This window comes from Ambystoma mexicanum, chromosome 1q (genome assembly GCF_040938575.1).
Source record: "Ambystoma mexicanum isolate Mex_15411 chromosome 1q, UKY_AmexF1_1, whole genome shotgun sequence".
In the NCBI taxonomy this organism is placed as follows: Eukaryota; Metazoa; Chordata; class Amphibia; order Caudata; family Ambystomatidae; genus Ambystoma; species Ambystoma mexicanum.
In genome coordinates, this window is record NC_090922.1 from 515,462,921 (window position 1) to 515,481,488 (window position 18,568).

The 18,568-nt window shown below is 50.3% G+C and overlaps 1 protein-coding gene across 3 annotated transcripts in view; it reads right to left on the bottom strand.

The window, feature by feature from the left end:
- LOC138530413 (guanylate-binding protein 1-like) overlaps positions 1–18,568 on the bottom strand; it is a 1,110,598-nt gene that overhangs the window by 908,613 nt on the left and 183,417 nt on the right. The window lies entirely within an intron of this gene.

An 18,568-nucleotide genomic window follows, 5' to 3' on the forward strand; every position in this document is an offset into this window, starting at 1 on the left:
CAAGGGGAAGTGCTGCAGGATGAAAAAGCCTTGTTGTTCCGCTCACCTTGTCTCCGCAGGGACGTCAGGCGCTAGTGCGTGGTGTGTCTGCTTCCCTGGTTTGAGGCGTTGCGTGTCCTTTGTTCCCTGGACTAGCCTTGGGTCCGCACCTTGTGTATTTGGTTGGTGGGCTCTCCTTCCTGCTTAGTCTCAGCAGGGGTGCAATGTCCTGTTACTTCACTGACCCTTGATCATGCTGCTTGTGTTGCTCTGCTTGTTATTGTCCGTGTAATCTGTTGTATTGTATATAGTCTGTGTCCAGTTATCTGTGTTGTCCTGTTATCTTGCTGCGTGCCACAGTCTGTGCTCTTTTCACTGTTGTAGCTTGTATCGCTGTTGTGGCACTAAGCCCACCTTGGTGTGCGTTGTTTTGGAGCAACGCGTGTGAGCGGCTGAGCCACTGGGCCAGAGTGGCCTGCCTTGTGTCCAGGGGCCAGCACAAGCTCAAGTGCAGTTTGCGTGATCTAACCTGTTTTCTTTCTCTTTTCCAGGTACCTGTGAGCCGGCGTGATCGGCGTGATTAATGAATCCGATCGATGGCGGCGGAAGCAGTGAGTAATGCACGGCGGTGAAAGAGCACGATGAATGAGCTCAGGCATTCACCTCGTTTTCCTTCTTGCTTCTGCAGGTGCTTGCGACCGATGAAAGCTGGAGTCCTCATCGAACAACTGTGACATTGCTGGAGGCACAGGAAAGTCAGAGCAGGTGAGTATGCGAGGCCCGATGGATTTTCTTTGCAGGTTTGTGGAAGATTGCTGGCAGGAGTTCCTCAGAGAGCGTTACGCTGCTAACTGCTGAATAACGGAAGCATGCCTTAGGGCTTGGGTGGGGCTTATATAGCCAACCACGCCCTGCCACTCCCAAGGTGTAATGAGTTTCAGAAATTCTCTGCCACGCCCATGATTGCAGACTAATGCAAAACGTAATGGCTCAGAGTCACGCCCTTAACTGCAATTAGCAGAGAAGTCAATCATTCAGTGGCAGACCGACTACACCTGTGTTTCCCTTGGGGTTAACTCCATGATCCTGGTGCCAAAGGCGCCAGGACTGGGCCCAGGTGGCCCTCCTTTGAGTCTTGATCCAGTCAGGGCTATTAATGTGCCCCAATGTTCCCACTGCTTTGGGCTGGGGCTATTTGGTCTGCTCATCGTGACACTTGTGGACGCAGAGGGGGTGTTCTTTAACTGCTTCCAAAACATTGTGTGGACAGGAAAGCACTGGTAAACCAGTGATGCCTGTAGCCTAATTGAGAGTGGTGTTGGAACAGCTGCACTTCCCTGCGCATGTCACTAGAGAAAGCATTGTAGCAGCTATTGCGTAAGACTGGTGTTACGCTCACCTGGTTCCCACAGGGGCGTCGGTTGGATCCAGACAGCTGCGGTATCCACCAACGTGATGCGTAGTGCAGAGATGACTGTTTGGACTGGCCCGCCTAGTTTCGTCTGCTTGACCCAAAGAAGTATTCTCCTGCAAGTGGAGAAAGGGATTTAGCCACCCGTGGATTTTAGCAAGGACCCCCCGCTGCTCCCGATCTCCCCACTAGTCATCTCTGATATTTCCTTTTAGTAAGCTCACCTTATGTATTCAAATGATGAGCTCTCCATCCTGCGTAGCATGCAGGGGCGCGTAGATACCAGTTTCTTCACTGGCTTGAAGTTTCTGGAGGAGTTCCGGCTATTGACTCCAGGGCTTATGAAGTTCAAAAGAGTTCAATATGTCCGATGTTCACTCTTGTTCCATTCCCTTTTTAGAATTGCACTGGGTTCAAAAGAATATTGCCTGGAGGTAGCTGATGGAGTTTGGGTAAGAGTCTGTATTTCCCAACACTGTCCGGTAAAGTTACCTGGGTTTAATTTGATGTTTTATTTCCCTTTATAGGTGCGGCATATGAAGATGTGGCATGTTAAATGGTGATGCCTCCGATGATAAATCAGGTAAGGCTATGGTAAGTGATGATATTTGTCGGCTTCCGTGCTCACCTTGTTGTTTCTTTGGTTTTCCCCAGATGCTGGAGTTCGATGACGAAAAAGATGGAGAGAGCGCCAAGTTGAAAGATGCTGTGGACTGAGTATAACGCGGCGCTGCAGCTGGCGATGCGACGTGTGTTAGAATAATGTACTTTCCAGGCTCGGAGACGTGCTGGGTCCGGAATCAGGTAAGGAATAAAAATGATGTTCGTTATCTAACCTTTTCTCTTTCTTTTCCCCTTTTCCTAGGAGCTCCGGATTCGAGGCGGGCGTGGCAGAAGACTGGATGCAGGCTTCCAGTCACGGTGAGCGTTACGCTGCAGAATGCAGAATAACGCGAAGAGTGTGCTGCTGATCGGGCGTGGTTTAAATAGCCTCCAAAGTAGTTCCAGGTAAGAAGTTCCCCAGAACCACACCCGAGTAAAAAAATAGTCCCTGTAACAAAATAGTCCCATCCAAGCCTCACGTTGGCTTGGATTCAGTTGTAGCACGGTCTGCATGAGGTAAGTAATGTCTATGAGCCTGGCGCCTATGGCCTATGGCGCCAGGACTGATTCTTATTATGAGCCTGGTGCCTAAGGTGCCAGGACTGAACCAAAACAGCCCCCAGCCGGGGCTGTTGGGGTTTTGATAAATATCTGGATGCCTGCTCCCGGGGCTGATGGACTCGATCCGGATGCCCGGCGGTAGGCATCATGACAGACTGGTTTGTTCCGAATCTGTTAGAACACGTTGCATTTTATGTAGTAAACTGCATTGTATGTTAAAGATTTACTGCTGGGCACACACTGCGTTCAGTTATCCCGAGACCTAATGGTCCTTTTCAGCATTTTGCTGCAGGTCTGTAATGTATACAGATATGTGATAGTGGTAGCATGTCCCTTTTCAATGTGGATTGAAGCTGGTTCATGTACACATCCAGACTCCACCTGCGCAGTGAAATCTTTAGTACAAGAAGGGTTTGCTAGATGGGGAATATGTGAAGTATTAAGAACTGATAATGGCCCTCATTTTGTCAATGAAGTTTGAGCAAATAAACTTGTTGCTTAGCATAAAGCACAAGTTTTCATCTGCTTATCACCTGCAGCGAATGGAATCTGTGAGAGACTAAACGGCCTGCTTAAAGAAAGAATAGCCAAGTTGAAGCTTACCTTGAAGAAAGGATGGTTACATTGCCTGCCACTTGCACTATACGAGTTGAGAAATCAACCAGGCTCTGACCATCTTACGTCCCATGAAATAGTGACAGGGAGGCGGATGAGGACACCCCTCACACCTCCATATAGAGCTAGAAGTGATGCCCAGATAACAGCAGAATTGTTAGGAAAGGGGTTACATGCTTACTTAACATGTATGACTACAAGTATCTCTAATTTCAGATCAGCTCAAGCGTAAGGGCTGTGGGGCTCAGAACACAGATGGAGGCCATACAACAACCGGATTTGAAGAACTATGTCTTCCCAAACTTTTCTCCGGAGATGAGATGTTAATTAGGAATTTTACTTAAAAGTGGCACGAGCCGCAATTCAACGCCCCGTTTGTCGTGGAAGACTTAACGCTGTCAGCCATGAAGGTGCTAGGAAGACGCGCATGAATATTCCTCGGAGACGTAAAGATCTACACTGGAGAATCCCCTTCACCCCCACCACAGTCGGAAGCAAGCATCGGGAAAGAACCTCAGCGCCTACAGACTAGATCCATAACGAGGAAGAAGGACGCAGATACTGTCAAATAGACAGACAGAGAACACATTGGACTCTGGTTCTTTGCGGAACACTCTTTTAAATTGCTAAAAGAGGAGGGAAGGAAGGTTATTTGTTCTTGAGCCGCAGGAGCCTGTTAACATTGACTGAGACACATTTAAGTCTTGATCGAGAAGGAAAGATGGCAGATCTGGAGTTCCTTTTCAACGACTGGAAGAGAGAACAGTTCCCCGATTCCTTTCTCACTGAGTTTCTTTCTGGAGGCACCCATAGTTGTGTCTAATGGCCACATTTGTTGGATCGTTCTTACAGTTTTTCTCTTTATTCATCGTGCATACCCTGCACTTGTGGGGAGAACTACTACCGTTCATCTGTTCCTGCAAAATCTTTTAAAATGGTCCAATCGTGAGGAGATTGTTTGCAGCCATCATAGAGCAAGTAGTCCAGCTTCCTGAGTACAGTGGGGAAAACACAAATGCGCATATTTGATGATAACGTTCATAGACTGGTTGGAATGGTCTTATATTATTTGATTGAGGAATGCCTGCATCTTGTTGGAAGACAAACTGATGTTCGTACCTTCCTGAGAGATCCAAGAAATGCAGTGGCACTTAATGAATTACTACGTGACATCATTGAACAAGTCAATCTATATTCTGAGAGAACATTGAGAACGTCCTGAATGAGGCGTCGAGGGAAGAGATCCAGAACTTACTGTCCATAGATTTATTTCTTGTTGGAGACACACCCTTACTTCATCTAGCAGAAGGACGACTCCTTTGTATACATAAAGAATCTTGTTAATCGTCCTACGATCAGCCAGCTGCTTGAAGAACTTGTGAAGCAGATCCAGATATTGCCAGAGTATTTCACGAGGTTACCCGAATAAATTTGGCTTTTTCCATCCTTAAACAAGATTGAGAATGGGTAACATCGAAAGCAATAATGTTGCTAACTGTAACGCTCACCTGATTCCCACGGAGGCGCGGGTCTTGGCAGGAAGGTGTCTGTGACTCGAAAAGTGATGTGCAGGACACGATTTGCTCCTGGGGTCGAACCTCTTCGCACTGTGTGTCGAACTCGAAGAGTGAGGTTTCTGCAGGTGAAAGAATATGGGGGTTAATGGTCTGGGTTGTTGAATGTCCCTCTCTCTCTCTCTCTAGCTTTTTCGTAGAGCCCCCAGGTCAACTTGCTCACCTTAGATAGGTGAATGCTGGGCTCTCCATCTGCGTCTGGTGCAGGGTGCCGTTGCCAGTTCCTTCACTGGTGAAACATAGGCCTCTTGAATTCAGAGGATGGTTACCGTCGTTATCTGCACGAGCGGTGAGTTTCTGGACACCTTTTAGTCTTTTGGTGCGTGGCACGTTAATATCGAGTAAGACTCTGTATAATGCTTTTCCCTTTTTGTCTTGCAGGACTCTTGGGATGGAAGATGGAGTGAAGCGCCTGGAAATTCGTAAGTAAGGCAAGCGCTCTAATTGTCTTTTTCCTTGCAGCTTAGTTTGTGCTGAAGAGACGCCAGAGAATCCGCAGGCGTTCTATTGCGACGAGCGCAATGGGCGCAAGTAAATACCTGTCTAAAGTCTCTTCTTTTGTCTTTCAGATGTTGGACTGCAGCGCCGGAGTCCGCGGAATGCCAGTAAGTAATTGCAATGCTTTTGTCTTCACAGGCGGCAATGCAGAATGAAGAAATCCGGAATTCACGGCGTGCCGGTAAGTATGGCAATGCTTTTGTCTTTGCAGGTGGAGGTGCGGCGTGAAGAAACGGCCGCAGCCGATGGATCAGGTGAGTAAGCACTGCGTGTAAAGATTGCCTTGCTAACCTGTTGTTTCTTGTCTTTGCAGGTGCTGCTGTTGACTGGATACAGAAATGGTAAGTATAATTCTTGCAGGTTCAGGATCGAAAGAAGAAAGGCCGGAGCAGACTCGGTGAGCGTTCTGCTGCAGATGCAGAATAACGCGAAGCACGCTTCATCTATCGGGTGTGGTTTAAATAGCCTTGGAGTGATGAGGCGTCTTCTCCCACGGCCCGCCTAGGTAAGAAAAGAGTTCCAGTTTCCAGAAGAGTTCCAGTGCTGTATCCAGGGAGTGGAGCTGCCCCACTCAGGTAAGAAAGTAGTTCCTGTTCACAGAGGGCTTCTAAGTGGCTGGTAAGTAAGCAGCATGGTCTGCTGCAGGTAAGTCCACCCAAGCATCTTCACGCCTATTATGAGCCCGGCGCTTCCAGTGCCGGGACCGATGGTTTTGATGAGCCTGGTGCCACCGGCGCCAGGACAAGGTCCAAAAGGTCCCAGTGGGGACCGGCTGGTGCCTAGGATTAGGGTTAGGGGCCTGCTTCCAAGGACGTTGGGCTGGTCCTGGCTCCTTGGAAGCAGTGATCATGACAGCACCCACAATCAAGGCCCCTCCTAAGCGTGTCTTCTCCAGGGGTTTTGGCTTGTCGGGGTGATTCAGATGGAATTTCTTGACCAGACGAGGTGTGTGGACATATTCTGAGGGTTCCCAAGACCTTTCCTGGGGGCCGTATCCTTTCCAATCAACCAGATAATATAACTTAGATTTGGAGATTTTGGAGTCTAGGATGTTCTTTACTTTGAATTCAAGTTCTCCATCTACTAAAACCGGTTCTGGGAGTTCAGTCAATCGGGTTTCTGGTTGTACTGGTTTTAATAAGGAGACATGGAATACTGGATGTATTTTCATATGCGTAGGTAATTCCAATTTGACAGCCACCGGATTAATTATGGCAGATATGAGATAGGGTCCAAGGTATCTCGGGATGAAGGTGCGGGGTCCTTTTAGAGGCAGGTGCTTAGTGGATAACCAGACCTGATCCCCTACAGCGTAGTGAGGGGCCTCTTTACGGTGTCGATCTGCTCCTTTTTTTAATTGAGCTTTAGCTCTTTGCAGATGGGCAGTGGCTTCCTTAAAAGCACGGGTGATCTCCGAGTGCAAGTGATCCACAGCAGGTGCTTCGAATTCTTGGGGAGGATCCAGGTTAGAGGTTCTAGGATGGTGTCCGTATAATAGGAAGAAGGGAGTCTTCCCGGTTCCAGAATGAGTCGAATTATTGTAAGCGTATTCAGCGATCCAAAGAATATCCTTCCAGGGGTTTTCAGTTTGTTGGAGCATGCAACGTAGATATTGCTCTAGAGTCTGATTTGTCCTCTCGGTTTGCCCGTCAGTTTGGGGATGGTGACTAGTTGAAAGTCTTACATCAATTTGGGCTAAACGACAGCAACTGCGCCAGAAGTGGGAGATGAATTGACTTCCCCTATCAGAGACTAAAACCGAAGGAAAACCATGTAACCGAACGATGTTTTCTAAGAATTCTCGGGCCAATACTGAGGCTGAAGGTAGACCCTTCAGGGGAATGAAGTGAGCCATCTTGGAGAATAGATCTACGACTACTAAAATGGTAGCATACCCCGAGCATGGAGGTAAGTCCGTGATGAAATCCATGGACAGGGTATGCCATGGACAGGGAGGGATGTCTAGTGGCTGTAATAGGCCGGCTGGTTTCTCCTTCTGACTTTTATTCTGGGCACACACACCGCAGGAGATTACAAAGTCTCTAATATCCTTTTTCCATGATGGCCACCAGAAATGTCTTTTAATCTTTTCCATGGTTTTGGTAATGCCAGGGTGACCCTCCATTAGAGAGTCGTGATAACAGGCGATTACTTGTTTTTGTATTTTCTCACAGGGCAAGTGCAATCGTCCTCGGAAATATGGTAGGTCTTGATCCACTGAGAAGTCTTTTCCCTTTAATTGCCAGTCCTTCAAATTGGCCGGAGTTAGGAGTGATTTAACCGTGGTCTTGATGTCTTCAAACGATTGAGCGCTGACCAAACCCAAAATCCTTTGTTCTGGGATTATGGGTATTGGTTCTGGATTGGTCAAATGTATATCTACTCCCATCCGGGAGAGGGCATCTGCTTTTCCGTTCTTACTGCCTGGTCGATAAGTAATTATAAAGTCAAATTCAGCCAGAAACAGAGCCCAGCGAAGCTGTCTGGAAGACTGAGCTTTGGCCGTCTTTAGATATTGTAAATTGCGGTGATCAGTCATTACGGTGACTGTGTGTCTGGCTCCTAGAAGATAATGCCGCCAGGCTTTAAAGGCCGATCTGATAGCCAAAAGTTCCTTGTCTGTAATTGAATAGTTGATCTCGGGAGGCGAAAACTTGCGGGACCAAAAGGCTACAGGATGTAATTGGTGTGTGACCGGATCTCTTTGTGATAAAACTGCCCCCATAGCAAGACTAGAAGCGTCCGTTTCCACGATGTAGGGGAGTTCTGGGCGAGGATGTTTTAGAACAGGTGCAGAAATGAATTTAGCTTTTAAGTCCTGATAAGCTTGTTCTGCTTCAGAAGACCACTCAAAACGTTTGTTCTTTTTTAACAGAGCGGTGATGGGCTGGACTATCCGAGAAAATTCAGGAATGAATCTGCGGTAAAAGTTAGCGAAGCCTAACATGCTTTGAACTCCTTTTACAGAGGTTGGTGATGGCCACTTGATGATTGCATCAACTTTCTTTGAATCCATATGGACTCCGTTAGGTGACAATATGAATCCCAGGAACTCGACTTCAGTTACGTTGAAAACGCATTTTTCAAGCTTAGCAAAAAGATTATGTTGACGCAATCTCTCGAGAACCTTTTTAACGTGTCTCTGATGCTCCTCTTCAGATGATGAATAGATGAGGATGTCATCAATGTAGACAACAACACACACGTCTATGAGTTCTCTAAGGACATCGTTCATAAAATATTGGAAAGCGGCAGGAGCGTTACAAAGTCCAAAGGGCATCACTTGATATTCGAATAGCCCGTACTTGGTGCGGAAGGCCGTTTTCCATTCATCGCCCTCTTTTATCCGTACCAAGTGGTAGGCTCCTCTGAGATCCAACTTTGCATATATACATGCGTCTTTGACTTGGTCCAGGAGTTCAGGGATCAAAGGTAACGGGTATCTGTTTTTTACGGTGATTTTATTCAGGGCGCGGTAATCTATGCAAGTCCTAAGGTCTCCTTCCTTTTTCGGAACGAAGAACAAAGCCGATGAAGCTGGAGATTTTGAAGGACGGATAAACCCGTTTGCTAGGTATTGGTCCAGATATTGTCTGAGGTGAAGATTCTCTGGCTCGGTGAGGGCATAAATCCTGCTGCAAGGAAGAGTTGTTCCGGGTATCAGATCTATTTGACAGTCGTAAGACCTATGAGGAGGCAGGGTGTTAGCTTGATCCTTCCGGAAGACGTCTTGGAATTCCTGGTATTCGGGAGGTAATTTGGGAACCTCCTCAGAAGAGATTGCCGCCAGTGAAACATCAGGCCGAGGATAACAAGGGGTAAAACATTCTGGAAACTGAACCGTCTTTGCTCGCCACTCGATCTGAGGATTGTGCTTCTCTAACCAAGGGATTCCCAGAATGATCTGGAACTGAGGGGCCTTGATCACATCGAACATGATTCTCTCCCGGTGTCCATCTTGACTCACTAGCGTCACTTCTTGGGTGGGGTGCGTTACTGGTCCGGAGGCTATCTCCGTGCCATCCACAGTAGTGATGACGTCTTTTACAGCCTTAGGGACAAGGGGTAGATTCATCCTTGATACCATTTCACGGTCCACATAATTACCGATTGCTCCGCTGTCGATGTAAGCTTCAATTGCATGCAAACGATCCGGACGTTCAGGACTAATGAGGACCATGGGTACCACGAAATGCGAGGTCACGGGACAGATCTTAACGCTCGGCAAGAGGACCTCTACTCTTGTCGGGCTAGGTCGTTTCCCTGCTCAGAATTTGTGGTACAGGTATCCGCGGCTCCTACAGCCTTCTTAGCTGGTTTCACTGGACAGTCCCGAAGAAAGTGTCCTGAGTTTCCGCAATAGAGGCATAATTGCAGCTGCCTTCTTCTTTCCCGCTCTTTCTGGGTTAAAGGTCCTTTCATGCCCCCTATTTGCATGGGTTCCACAGTGTCAGCTCCCCTAGTAGAGGTCTGTGGTTTAGAAAACACTCGGGTATCAAATTTGGAACGATCTGCCTTCCTGTTCTGTAGTCTGTGGTCCAATTGGACAACTAAGTCAATATAGTCTGAGCATTCTCGTGGAGGATTCACAACTTGAGCTAACACATCCTTGAGCTCTCCACGCAGGCCTCTGTAGAAAAGCGTTATTCTCTTATCCTCGGGCCATTGAGTTTCCACTATAAGTCTATTGAATGAGGCTATATAAGTCAAGAGGTTTTGATTACCCTGTCGTAATGAAAGAAGTTCATTGTCCAAGGCCTGCCCTTGTGCATGTCTTGCGAACAGTTTCTCCATGCTGGACTGGAAGACCTGAAAATCATGTAAAACCGGATCATCCTGGGTGACTAAAGGGATCGACCAATCTGCGGCGCTGCCACTGAGATAAGAAAGCACGAAAGCCACCTTGGTCTGGTCTGTTGGGAATGCAGCTGGTCGACATAAGAAGTGTAGGCGGCACTGGTTGATGAACACTGCGAATTTCTTTGGATCACCAGAAAAGCGTTCGGGCGGAGCCAAGGGCACATTACCGGGCAGATTGATTTGCACTGGATTTAAAGATGATGCAGAAGGATAACTTCCTCCTGGAGCGGGCAAAGGTGTCTGTCCTGCCTGCGTTTGTAACAACTGCCTAGCGAGGTCCTCTGTTCGCTCCTTGGAAATTATCAGTTCTCTTCTTAGAGAGTTTGTTTCCTGACGAGCTGCATCTGCTTCTGCTCTTAATTCCCCGAGCAACTGGGCTAACTGATCAGTGTCTGAGGTTTCCATTGCGCCTGGGTAGGAGTTTTGTGGTGGGCTTTGCGTTCTGTAACGCTCACCTGATTCCCACGGAGGCGCGGGTCTTGGCAGGAAGGTGTCTGTGACTCGAAAAGTGATGTGCAGGACTCGATTGGCTCCTGGGGTCGAACCTCTTCGCACTGTGTGTCGAACTCGAAGAGTGAGGTGAAAGAATATGGGGGTTAATGGTCTGGGTTGTTGAATGTCCCTCTCTCTCTCTCTAGCTTTTCCGTAGAGCCCCCAGGTCAACTTGCTCACCTTAGATAGGTGAATGCTGGGCTCTCCATCTGCGTCTGGTGCAGGGTGCCGTTGCCAGTTCCTTCACTGGTGAAACATAGGCCTCTTGAATTCAGAGGATGGTTACCGTCGTTATCTGCACGAGCGGTGAGTTTCTGGACACCTTTTAGTCTTTAGTCTTTTGGTGCGTGGCACGTTAATATCGAGTAAGACTCTGTATAATGCTTTTCCCTTTTTGTCTTGCAGGACTCTTGGGATGGAAGATGGAGTGAAGCGCCTGGAAATTCGTAAGTAAGGCAAGCGCTCTAATTGTCTTTTTCCTTGCAGCTTAGTTCGTGCTGAAGAGACGCCGGAGAATCCGCAGGCGTTCTATTGCGACGAGCGTGATGGGCGTAAGTAAATACCTGTCTAATGTCTCTTCTTTTGTCTTTCAGATGTTGGACTGCAGCGCCGGAGTTCGCGGAATGCCAGTCAGTAATTACAATGCTTTTGTCTTCACAGGCGGCGATGCAGAATGAAGAAATCCGGAATTCACGGCGTGCCGGTAAGTATGGCAATGCTTTTGTCTTTGCAGGTGGAGGTGCGGCGTGAAGAAACGGCCGAGCCGATGGATCAGGTGAGTAAGTACTGCGTGTAAAGATTGCCTTGCTAACCTGTTGTTTCTTGTCTTTGCAGGTGCTGCTGTTGACTGGATACAGAAATGGTAAGTATAATTCTTGCAGGTTCAGGATCGAAAGAAGGAAGGCCGGAGCAGACTCGGTGAGCGTTCTGCTGCAGATGCAGAATAACGCGAAGCACGCTTCATCTATCGGGTGTGGTTTAAATAGCCTTGGAGTGATGAGGCGTCTTCTTCCACGGCCCCGCCTAGGTAAGAAAAGAGTTCCAGTTTCCAGAAGAGTTCCAGTGCTGTATCCAGGGAGTGGAGCTGCCCCACCCAGGTAAGAAAGTAGTTCCTGTTCACAGAGTGCTTCTAAGTGGCTGGTAAGTAAGCAGCATGGTCTGCTGCAGGTAAGTCCACCCAAGCATCTTCACACCTATTATGAGCCCGGCGCTTCCATTGCCGGGACCGATGGTTTTGATGAGCCTGGTGCCACCGGCGCCAGGACAAGGTCCAAAAGGTCCCAGTGGGGACCGGCTGGTGCCTAGGATTAGGGTTAGGGGCCTGCTTCCAAGGACGTTGGGCTGGTCCTGGCTCCTTGGAAGCAGTGATCATGACACTAACAACGAGAGGCCATCACGACGAGCAAGGAGTTACTTCTGCGTCAAGTGGGCCTACTGGTATATTATTTATTCCTGCATCTTGTTTATTGTAATTCTTCTCTTAGTTACAGTACGCACTGTTTACTATGTAGATCCAAATAAAGCGAGGATCCCCGAGTATCTTCCTATGCAGAAAGAGGGTACAGATGTGGCAACTACAAACAGCATTAACGATAAGAAAAGAAGAAGACTTAAAAGAAGTGCTAGGGAGGATGATTATGAGTTGAATGATTACCTGGATAGTACAGCACATTTGGGAAACAACATTTGGTATCAGCATATGTTATGTTATGTTATGTTACTTGGCATTTATATAGCGCTCTATATCATTGTTATGATCTCAAAGCACTAGTAGGTTGAACGCCCTTGCGAACCGCAGTTCTGGTCAGTAGAGAGAGATAGTGTTGTAGGGTGCGTGGGTGCACCAGTTATGTGTGCAGCTGAAGTAACTGCTGGATGGTAGCTGCATCCTAGCGTTCGGTGTGGTGCTGAAGTTATCAGTTGGATGTGTACAGTCTGGTGGGTGGACACCCAGACTGGGTTCTGGCTGTCGTTAGGCCTGAAGGACGCTTATGTGATCAACTAGGCCGGAATGTCATGGGATAGCTGCATTTTATTAGGGTGATGAGGTGTTCATGGGGTAGTGTTCGTATGTGAACAGCTACGCCGAATTTATCAGGGGTATAGCTGTATTCTAGTTGTGTGATGGTGTATAGGAGAAAGTAAGCATAGTGATGTGATATGATGGATCATATTTAAACACCCGAGACCAGGCACGTGAACAGAATGGCAGGCAGCAGAGCAACATACGGACACGCAGCGACAGGGGTCTGGGCTTATAGAGACAGGAGGGGGTTTACGGATATATGGCAGTGGCATGTCGAGCAAGAAAGCAGGATACACAGTGACATGACATACGGGCACACACAGTGACGAGAGGGTTGGGGAATACATTGGAATATATAGCGACATCATGGGAACAGGATGGCAGGGGGCACAGCGAAACGTGGATACACAGTGACAGGGGGCTGGTCTTACGGCGGTAGGAGGGGGACACAGGGATATATAACAACAGCATGGGGAACAGGAAAGTAGGGTACATAGCGACACCTGCACAGTGGGCGCACACACAGGAACTAGAGGGTAGGGTAATTCCGTCCATTCCTTCCGTCCATTCCATCAGCCCATCCATTCCACCCATCATTCCATCCGTCCATTCCATCCGTCCATCCATCTAATCCAATCCAAATCAATCCATCCATTCGTTCCATCAATGGCATCCACCCAATCAATGGCATTCATTCCTTCCATCCATGTCATCCATCACTTCCATTAATGGCATCCCTCCATTCAACATTTCATGGTGAGAGGTCACACCAATCATACTTATAAACACATATCACAGTCATGAGTAATGAATTTCTGAACTGAATGTATTTAATAACATTTATCAAAGAATGGTGGGGATAGAGCACCCAGGGGTGTTTAAAATACAACACAAGTATGTATAATCCAGTAGACAAAAGAGCTGGATTTAAATGCAACCAACATAAACAGAAGCACTGCCAAAATGTTGTCATTTGTTCCAATTGTGCAGTTATAGAATGAACATAAACATAGTTTCATGGACATTTTAAGAAAAATAAAAAAACAACAATGCTTGAACTGTGCATTGTTCAGCTGGTATGATCGTCGACACAACAGTGTTTCAGCCTAGAAAAGAGCTGCAAGATGCAGCTATGTGGGCAGGCCTTCATCAGGACGTGTGATGAGGTAGTCTCGGGGTCTCTATCAATAGCTTTTCCAGTGCTTGGATGAGCAGTAGAATCCATCGTGGGTGTGGATATCTGGATCTTTTCCAGATATTCCATGCCAGACCCTTCTCCAGCATGGGGTCTGGCATGGATTCACATGCTCATGAATATAAGAATACATAGCAGTATACACATGCACAACCACGGGAGGTAGCAAAAGGCTCAATATCAAGCAATACAACAACTCAACATTAAGCAACTCTTACCTCCTCACCAGGCTCACCTTAGGCGAACAGGTTGCGCAGCACTGCCTGGCCGACTCTGTACTCCTCCCTGGAATCCTGGTTGATGCAATAGAATCTCGTGAAGGTGTGCGTCGACCTCCACGTAGCAGCCCTGCAGATGTCGAGCAGGGGCACACCAGACAGGAACGCCGTAGTAGCAGCGATCGCTCTGGTCGAATGGGCCCTCGGACGGCCTGGCAACGGTCGGTTTGCCAACCGGTGACAGTGCATAATGCAGCCGGAGAGCCATCTGGAAATGGAAGTCTTCGAGAGAGCCTTCCCTTGATTCACAGGTCCAAAGTTCACAAACAGCTGTGATGTCTTCTGAAAACTCTTTGTGCGGTCCACGTAGAACTTCAGCGCTCTAGCTACATCCAGCGAGTGCAAAGTCCTCTCAGCCGGCGACGAAGGCGACGGGAAGAAAACTGGCAACACCAAGGACTCGTTGAGGTGGAAGTCCGACGGCACCTTGGGCATGAAGGAGGGGTATGTCCTCAGCACCACCCTCGTGTCGTTAAAAGTCAAGTATGGAGGCTTGCAAGACAGGGCCTGCATCTCTCCCACTCGTCGTGCAGAGGTGATGGCCACGAGGAATACTGTTTTCCACGACAGAAACTTCAACGGCACTGAATGCATAGGCTCGAATGGGGCCCCCATGAGCCTAGTTAGCACCACGTTGAGCTCCCATGCTGGGGCAGGGGCCTTCACTGGCGGGAATGATCGGAAAAGTCCTTTCATAAATTCCTTCACCAGACGATGAGACCACAAGGACGCCTGTCCTGTAGTTCTGGTGTAATGTGAGACGCCAGCCAGATGTACCTTGATGGAAGCGTGAGATAGGCCAGCCTTGGCCAAAGACAGTAGGTACGGCAATACTTGAGGGGCCGTATCCGCAGAGGGTTAATCTTCTGTGGACGGCACCAGACAGAGAACCTCTTCCATTTATGTCCGTAGCACTTGAGAGTTGAGGATGCCCTGGCCTTTGCAAGAACCTCTCTGCAGTCGGCCGGGATGTCGTATCCTCCAAACTCTAGTGCTGCAAGAGCCAGGCCTGCAAGTTCAGCGACTCTGGTTCGTGATGAAGAATGGCGCCTCCTTCTCTGGAGAGAAGATCCGCGTCCGTCGGCAGCTTGACTGGTGTGGACGCTGACAAGTCCAGAAGGTCCGGGAACCAGATCTGCCTCGGCCACGCCGGTGCGACGAGGATCATCCTGCACCGGGACCTCTTGAGCTAGTTGACGAGCCGGAGTAGCAACGGCAACGGCGGGAATGCATAAAGGAACAGGCCGTCCCAGGGGAACGGGAAAGCATCGCCCATGCTCCTCGGTTGGGGAAACCTGCTGGCGAACATCCGGCACTTAGAGTTCGCCGCCGTCGCAAAGAGATCGATCTGGGGTTTGCCCCATCGTTGGAAGAGTCGGTCCACTTGATCCTGGCTCAGTTCCCACTCATGGCACGAGCGCAGCTCTCTGCTGAGTGAGTCGGCGATGGTGTTTGTTTATCCCCGCCAGATGAAAGGGTACCAGGAACATCCCTTGGGCGATGGCCCAATGCCACAGATCCTGGGCTTCCTTGGATAGGGCAGGGGATCTGGTTCCGCCCTGCTTCCGAATGTAAAACATCGTAGTGGTGTTGTCGGTGAAGATCCTCACCACCTTGCCCTTGAGGGACGGAAGGAAGGACCCGAGGGCCCAGAACACAGCGCGGAGCTCCGAAGTTGTTGATGTGGAGAGTCTTCTCCTCCGGGAGCAAAAGGCCTCTCGCGTGGAGACCCCCGGTGTGCGCTCCCCAACCTTCCAGGGAGGCATCTGTCGTCACCGTCACCTGGTGGGCCGGGGCTAGGAAACCTGTTCCCGCTGTCAGATGAGCGCAGACACCCCACCATCGTATCGCCTGACGGAACGCTTCATCGAGCAGGATCCTGTCCTTGAAGCTGCCCGTCGTCTGGATCCAGTGGGCGTCGAGGAATTCTTTCAAGGGCCGCATCCGAAGTCTGCAGTGGGGCACCAGATAAATGCAGGAGGACATCATTCCGAGGAGGGACTTGATAGATCTCACTCTGGCCACGTCTGTGGCCAGCAGACGTTGCACCTTTCCTAGGATTGTCCTTATCCTTTCCTCCGACGGTGAGGCCTGCCGCGCCACTCTGTCGAGCTGTGCTCCCAGAAACAGGGCGACTTGCGACGGGACCAGGTGGAATTTTGGAAAGTTGATGGAGAACCCCAGGTCCGTGAGCAGCTGGATGGTCTTCGCAGTGTGTTCCACGGCGAGCTCCCTTGTCGTTGCCCATATGAGCCAGTCGTCCAGGTAGGGGTAGACGTGGATCCCCTGCAGGCGCAGCCGCGCCGCCACCGGTGCTAGGCACATGGTGAACACCCTGGGCGCCGATTTTAATCCGAACGGCAGGGCCTTGAACTGGTAGTGCCAGCCTTGGACCACGAACCTGAGGAACTTTCGGTGTCTCTTTAGAATAGGGATGTGGAAGTAAGCATTCTCCAAGTCCAACGACGCCAGGAAATTGCCCTCCTCCAGCTGTCCCAGCACGTGCTGGAGGGTGACCATCCGGAACTTCTGTGCCTTGATGTATTTGTTTAGTCGTCGCAGGTCCAGGACGGGACGCCATCCTCCTGTCTTCTTCTTCACGAGGAAGTATCTTGAGTAAACTCCAGAGCCCCGAAGCCTCTTCGGGACGAGCTTGATGGCACCTTTCCTGAGCATCGCCCTTACTTTCAACAGCAGTTGAGGGACGTGATTTTCCTTCCTGGCCACCGGAGGAATGCGGGGGCACCTCTTCTGGAACTCGAGGGCGTGCCCCAGGGCCAGGGCATCCAGCACCCAACGGTCGGTGGAGATGGACTCCCACACGCCAACGAACTTCGTCAGCCGGCCTCCGACCGGGGTGCTTTGGCGGGGACCCGACCAGACGGTCCGTTCAATCTTGCTTGAAGGCCGCTTTGCATCCTTGACCACCTTGATGACGACGGCGGGATCCACCTGACTTGTCGCGTCCCCTGTAGGCCTCCTGCGATGAAGACCTTGCCGCTTGACAGTACGTAGAAGAGCTGCTGCCGGCTTCCCTGGAGGCACCCTATCTACCTCCGGAGCTCCGAAAGGACGGCCGTCGCAGTTGGAGCACACCCAGTGCACGGGCCGTCTCTGTCTTGATCGCCTGAAGGGATTCATCAACCGCCTTGCCAAAAAGGTTGTTCCCATCAAAAGGCATGTCCAAAACCTTGGTCTGAATGTCCTGGCGGAAATCCGTCGCCTTGAGCCATCCTCGTCGTCTCAGGCAAACGCTGTTGCCCAACTGACGAAAACCGGTGTCGGCGATGTCCGTAGCCACCGTAATGGCGTGGTCCGAGGCAATCTCACCTTCCTGCAAGATTTCCAGGGACTCAGCCCTCTTGGCATCAGGAAGGAAGTCCAACACAGGGGCGATCTTGAACCACAACTCCCTGTCGTAGCGGGCTTCGATGGCCAGGGCGTTGGCCGCCTTGATGGTCGTCGCTGAGATGAGATGACCCGTCGTCCCATCGCATCCAGCTTCCTACCCTCGCCGTCCGGAGGGGAGGTTGAAGTTGAGGCCGATGCCCCCCCGCTTTCTTCTTGGCCGCCGCCGAAACAGCCGAGTCTGGGGTAGGTTGCGCCCTAAGGCACAAAGGGGCAGCGTCAGGGACCCGGTACTTCTTCTCGTACCGGTCCCTCTTCACAGGAGCCATGGCAGGGTTCTTGAGGAGGGCGAGCCCCTCATCCCAGATGTCATCAAGAAGCAGTACGGCGAGGACCGTCTTCCTTTTAGCCTTGCGCCGTTGGTAAAAGAACCCCTCCTTCTTCTTTTCCTCGGGGCAGAGCTGGAAGAGCTCGGATGCCCTGGAAATCATTGCATGGAAGAATCCAATCTCATCGGGCGGGGACGCCCGGGCAGGGGGCGACGGGGGACACGTCCCGTCGTCACCTCCATCGTCATCCGTACCCGTCGTAGTCGTGTCCATGCCTGTATCATCCCCGTGGGTAGTGGACCGGGGGGAAGGCAGAGAAGGCCGCAGAGGCGGGAGAGGAGGCCTAGGATGCATCCTACTCCTCTTAAGTGGTGGGCTCTCCGAAGGTCCTGGCTCCGGTTCCTCCGTCGGGTCTGGCTCAGGCACCTCCGTCGGGGTAAGTGGCAACCTAGTGCTTATCTCCGAGCATAAGGACTGGATGGCTGACAAAATGACTGCCGAGATGTCCTGCGGCGCCGGAAACGACGGGTGCGAGGGCTCTTGAGGAGCCTCGTCTGCGTCACCGTCGCCCTCGTCGTCGCCCTCATCGGGATCCCTCCCGATGGGGCTGGGCCTCCTCCACAACTTGGATGAGCTCCTCTTCAGAGGTCGTGTCCGTATCCACGACGGACACCAACCCCTCCCCCACCCTTTCCAACGAGGACTTCGTGGGGGTCTTCTCGATGGGCCTGAAAGACGACTCCCTCCGCGGTGGCAGGGAGACTCTGGTACCTGAGGGCGCCTCCACTGGTGTAGCCTC